This window comes from Sprattus sprattus (genome assembly GCF_963457725.1).
Source record: "Sprattus sprattus genome assembly, chromosome: 6".
NCBI classification, from domain to species: Eukaryota; Metazoa; Chordata; class Actinopteri; order Clupeiformes; family Clupeidae; genus Sprattus; species Sprattus sprattus.
Window position 1 is genome coordinate 13,219,139 of NC_137925.1, and position 6,188 is coordinate 13,225,326.

Sequence of the window (6,188 nt, forward strand, 5' to 3'; positions counted from 1 at the left end):
ACACACACACACACCATCTCTCTCATACAGGGTTGCATTGGCTGGTGGCTCCTCTGGGGATGTGTGATATATAGAGCCGACAGGCTAAAAGCCAGCACTGGAAAACTTTCAGCCCAAATTAATTTAGCAGGAAGCCGGCGAACAGCAGAAGGGCTGGCAGCATCATTAATCATTAACTCCAGTGCAGCTCATCAGATGTGCTTTTTCAGCTGTGTGTGTGTGTGTGTGTCTGTGTCTGTGTCTGTGTGAGTTTGTTAGGGCTGTGCAATATCGTATCGTCTAATGATAAGAAAGTGTCATCCCGCATTATTGACGATTAAGTCGATGACGTGTTTACATGTCATTTAATGCATTTAATGATCATCAGGATTTTTTTTACTTTTTTTGGATCAATGTTAGTGTTTTTCACAGCTCTCAAGACTGTATGCTGATGTGACTAGTGTGTGTGTGTGTGTGTGTGTGTGTGTGTGTGTGTGTGTGTGTGTGTGTGTGTGTGTGTGTGTGTGTGTGTGTGTGTGTGTGTGTGTGTGTATGTGAAAAGCGGGCATTACCTACTGCTGATCATATTATTTTTAAAAGCCTCTGTGCATCTGTTGTCTCTCCGTGTTGAATGGAACTGCATGAAAGCATTGGTTTCAGTGCTTCTGATTTACCGCGGGGGCATTAATGAGCAGCGTGTAAAAATGCCTTTAAGCGTAAGGTGTCGATTTTAAAGAGGAGAGATCGGGGGGGGGTGGGGGGGGGGTCAGATGGACCGTGGCCGTAGCTCATCTGAAGAAGGCCGTAATGGCTGCTGTAAAACTTTATGAAGTGATAGGGCTTTCAGGTGCGGTGAGTTATGAAACGTCCGCGCACAGATGGAGGGATGATCCCCGGGGCACAGAGTGGTCATTCTGCCTGACGTTTATCATGCAACGCTTCAGCCCTGGCCAATTAATACAGTGCTTTATCTGACAGGCAGTCCACTAAGGCAGTGATGCTGATTGAAGTTAGAGAGCTCAGGGATTCCACTTACAGTGGTATCCATTTCGTGTGTGTGTGTGTGTGTGTGTGTGTGTGTGTGTGTGTGTGTGTTCGTGTGTGATGTGTGTGTGTGTGTGTGTGTGTGTGTGTGTGTGTGTGCGTGCGAGTGTGTGTGCGCGTGTGTGCATGTGTGCGTTCAACACAGGTGTTTTCTGCGGACTGGTAAGAGAGAATTGATCTGTATGATGCCTTGAGTTGTGGCTGTTTGTTATGAAAGGCCATGTGCAATCCAGCTCCTACCCCCATCTCTCTTCAAGCCCCACGATTCGCCGTCTATGGGCTGCCCTCTCCTCCCTCTCCATCTCCTCCCTCTCCTGTGTTAATGTCTAAGTGTCCCCTTCATCCAGAGTTCCCTCTGCTCCTGACCTGACCAGTGGAGCTGAAGAAGCAGCCTAAGGGGTTATTCAAAGTGTGCTGCTTTTCTGCTCTCTGAAAGGCCAGCAAAACATTTCACCGTACGAGCATTAAAAAACACCAGGTGATGAAATTGGTGTTTGTTGTTGCTGTAATACATTGTTACCAAAACATTCTGGAAATGTGGGACTCGTGAACTTTATACCTAAGCAATGACCTTCTGTTAAAATAAACACGGCCATAGAAGTTTGAACTTCAAGGGCCTCACGTCTTTTTTCTGCTTGCGCCTCGCTCAAATAAACACAAGGCGCATCACAACTCTAAGCTTTTCCCATTCGCGCTAACCATCTACACTAATCATCGACACCTATTTACCCTAACCATCTACACCTACTGAAACCATCAACACCTATCTACCCTAACCATCGACACCTATTTACCCTAACCATCTACACCTATTTACCCTAACCATCTACACCTATTTACCCTAACCATCTACACCTATTTACCCTAACCATCTACACCTATTTACCCTAAACCATATACACCTATTTACCCTAACCATCTACACCTATTTACCCTAACCATCTTCACCTATTTACCCTAACCATCTACACCTATTTACCCTAACCATCTTCACCTATTTACCCTAACCATCTTCACCTATTTACCCTAACCATCTTCACCTATTTACCCTAACCATCTTCACCTATTTACCCTAACCATCTACACCTATTTACCCTAACCATCTACACCTATTTACCCTAACCATCTTCACCTATTTACCCTAACCATCTACACCTATTTACCCTAACCATCTTCACCTATTTACCCTAACCATCTTCACCTATTTACCCTAACCATCTACACTTATTTACCCTAAACCATCGATACTAGGGTGACCAGATGCAAACAGACCAAATGGAAGTTTGTGTGGGTCATTATGGGATAATATCTAACTGTATAAGAGACATTTGTATTGCTTGTACCTAACTATACATTACCCATTATACTACTCTATTCCGTTGATTCCGCAGCACACCAGGCCGTAAAAGATATAGGCTAGAGCTTTTGCTGCATGAAAGATGATGAGCTCAATGAGTGCAGTTTGTCGTCTCAAAGGCACACTACTTTTGAAATATAGCATGTCTTTATTGATAGAGATCCAAAATTCATTGGCCATTGCGGGCCTATCATAGGCAATTCTCCTTAGGCAAAGCATCAGGCATCATGCAGCTCAACTCAGCTGTAGTAAAAGGGCAGTGCACACAATGGATCCAATTAAAGTACTTTACAAATGCCAGATAAGAATACAAAGTTGGGAAAACTATTTTACCCATTTCATCAGGCTCTTGAAATTCTTCGCAAATAATTGCCTTCTTTGCTGCCAAAGTCGCAACGCTTGGGTTACACAACAGGCCTTTCTGTTTAAATAAATGTTTGGGTCCTAAATACAGTAGAAAGCGCCTCATGTCATGTACCGGGCGAGTAAAAGAACGCATCCATGTGTTCTTATTCCTGACAATGACCTCTCTCAGAGCGTGAGTGAGTATTTACTGAGTCCTGTGTCCTAATGTATGCTGATGAGTGGAGATGTGTGAGGGAGACGTGGGGTGGGGTGGGGGCAGAGGGTTAAGTCACAGCCCTGACTCCATCTGACCTGTGATTGGCCGGAGGACAGGTCAGTCAGCAGGGGTTAAGTGGAGTTTGTGTGGAGCCCATTAACAGCTTCCTGTTGGCCAGGAGTACAGCAGTGTCAACCATGCTCTGATTTAGCATGTCAGAATGCAAACACGTGTGTGTGTGTGTCCACTGAGACATGCTGCTGAAATGAATCGTGCTGCTCTGTCACACACACACACACACACACACACACACACACACACACACACACACACACATACACACACACACACACACACACACACACACACACACACACACACACATCTGTGTGGCAGATGTACAAGCAGACTTTAAAACAACATAAACTGACCTAACACATGGAGGGTATCATGAAACCTTAAAAATAGAACAATAAAAATGAAATGAAATGCATGAATCTCATGTTTACTTAACAAGAGGTCAATCGAGTATCACAGTGATAATGAGCTCTCAGTCTTCCACACACCTCAGCATGCTCAAACACACACACACACACACACACACACACACACACACACACACACACACACATACACATACACTCAGTCCTCAGACATATTCTCATAAATGCACACACTCAGACCACACCACTCTTTGTTTTGTGCAGGAGAGTGTGGAAAAAAAATGGGTCTGAAAAGCAGATCTTTATGACTTCCTCTCCCACAAAATAAGTCACTGTGAGCCTGAACCAGTGGTGTAGGTTTGTCAGACCAGAATCCCATTCAGAAAATCATAGGACACTGTGCACCCAACCATAGGTTCCCCCCCCCCCTCTCTCTCTCTCATTGTTAAGCCTTGTGGTTGAGGAGGTAGGCAGAAGAAAGGAAGGAGATGGCTAAGATTCAATCCCCTCCTTTTTCAGTGTCATGATTTTGATGATGAGATCAGTTCCTCCTTCAGTTATGTACTGCTGACAAGAGAAGGCGAGGCGAGGAGAGGATGGAACGAATGTGTAGTCCTGATAATCTCTCTCTCTTCCCTCTCTCTCTCTTCCTCTGTTCAGCTTGTGGGAGGGCTTTTGAAACCCTCTTCAAGCAGAGTCAGGTTATTCATATTTTGATTCCATTGGCTAGTCCATATGTCCATTATATAATGCAGCATGGGGGCATCTTGTAGGGTGTGTGAAGTCAATGCACTGGGCCTAAATGTGCTAAATCTGCTGCAATGCACCATGGGAGAGTCTGTCTCCCCCAGCTGACTCTCTTAGGAAGCTGTACTTGATCTGCTCACACTGGTAGTGATCTCATGGTCTCATAACCCACTCGTGAACCACACACCAATAAATTAGAAGTATAATATGTAAGGTCGTCAAACCCTATTGATAATGTCCTTACACACACGCGCACGCATACACACACATTGTTCCGAGCAAGAGTGTGAATAAAAAGATAGGGTTTAAAAATCAGATCATTATGACTTCTTCTCCCACAAAATGAGTCACTGTGAGCCTGAACCAGTGGTGTAGGTTTGTCAGACCAGAATCCCATTAGTGTGGCACAATAGCACACTGAATAACACAATGAATAGCACAATATATGTAAGGGATAATGTATAGAACGCAGGTCATTGTCGGGAAAATAAGCCCCGACAGGGCGAACAGCACCCCGACGCGAAAGCGGAGGGGTGTTGATTCACCGTGAAGGGGCTTATTTTCCCGACAATGACCGGCGTTCTATACATTATCCCGCTTATTATACGGCTAAAACTAAAACAATTACTTAACACAGTGTGTCTTTTTACAATGTATTTGTTTTTGTTACTATACATAGTGTTAAAAAGCAGAGAAATAGTTCGCCAAAGACGTTGAACTTCAAAGACAGTTGAACATTCTTTAGAACACAGCTGCTCAACCGTCCGCTGAAACTCCCTTGATAAGTTACCGTACTACTTGCGGAGTGCTACGAAAGATGTGAATCAGAGGCAAACAGGCCACTTTCCTTGACAGCGGTCATTAACTGCATAGCAACGGTCAGTTATCGGAAAATAGTTGACCGCAGAACGTTGGGAAGCCCCATTCAAGTGAATGGAGCATTCTACAGCATTAAGAAGAGCCGTGTAATAAAGCACAATATACATGTATAGCACAATGTAAAGCACAATGAATAGCAATGCTGAAGGGCGGAGACATTCAATGAAACAGCCAAGGGCACCCAAAAAGAATACAACAGGAACCATTGCTGATGCATGCACACACACCTCCACACACTCTCACACACACACACACACACACACACACACACACACACACACACACATAGAAAGACAGATGGTGCAGTGTCTTACTTTGAGGTGAACCAACAGTCATTAAGAGCGTGTGTCCTCATTTAGAGTGAGCTGAGCTGCTTCTTCATCATCCTCTGGAGAAGGAGGAGGAGGAGGAGGAGGAGGAGGAGGAGGAGGCTGAGCCACAAGTGTCTCCTCCACTCTCCCCCCAGACTGCAGCGGGAGGAGGATGTCTCCTTCACTCTCCCCCAGACTAGAGTGGGCCTCTCACTAAGTGACTTTGAACACTGAATCCTCTGACATAGCATCTGCAATGGGGAAGTACTCTGTGAAGGTGCCTGTACTCTGTGGAAATGTCTGAAAGATGTAGAAAAGAACCCTTTCTGAATGTGGAGGATACTTGTTGTGGATGAAGGTCTTAAAAACACTCTATCTCTTTCCCTCTCTGTCTCATTTCTTTCTCTCCCTCTCAAAACTGAGACGTTCGTAAGGTGGTGGTGACGGGTCGGATTTAAATTGATATGCTTATTATAAAATGCTCAATGACATTTTGTCTTTTTCTACTGTTTGGGGGATAGGTGGGAGGTTGTTGTGTTAAACTGGTGGTCACTGGTGTTGAAGGGCAGATGGTTTTTAAAGCGTGACAGGGTAGGGCTGTATTTTTATGTGAGTGTGGAGGCTTTGTCTGGGGGGAATTTGAATGCTGTATATATTTTATTGGTGTAAGCATGGAAGAAAGTAAAGGAATGGTTTTTATAAAAGACTGTTTAAACATCCCTCTCTCCTTCACTCTCATTCTCTCTCTCTCTCTCTCTCTCTCTCTCTCTCTCTCTCTCTCTCTCTCTCTCTCTCTCTCTCTCTCTCTTTCTGTCCTTTTCCCTCCTTTTCTGTCTGCACTTTTCTGTTTGTGGCCGTGTTTGTGG

At 44.6% G+C, this 6,188-nt stretch overlaps 1 protein-coding gene across 1 annotated transcript in view; it reads left to right on the plus strand.

The window, feature by feature from the left end:
- The window catches only part of fam189a1 (family with sequence similarity 189 member A1), a gene marked incomplete at both ends in the record, with an annotated part of 159,746 nt that overhangs the window by 137,178 nt on the left and 16,380 nt on the right, over positions 1-6,188 (plus strand). The window lies entirely within an intron of this gene.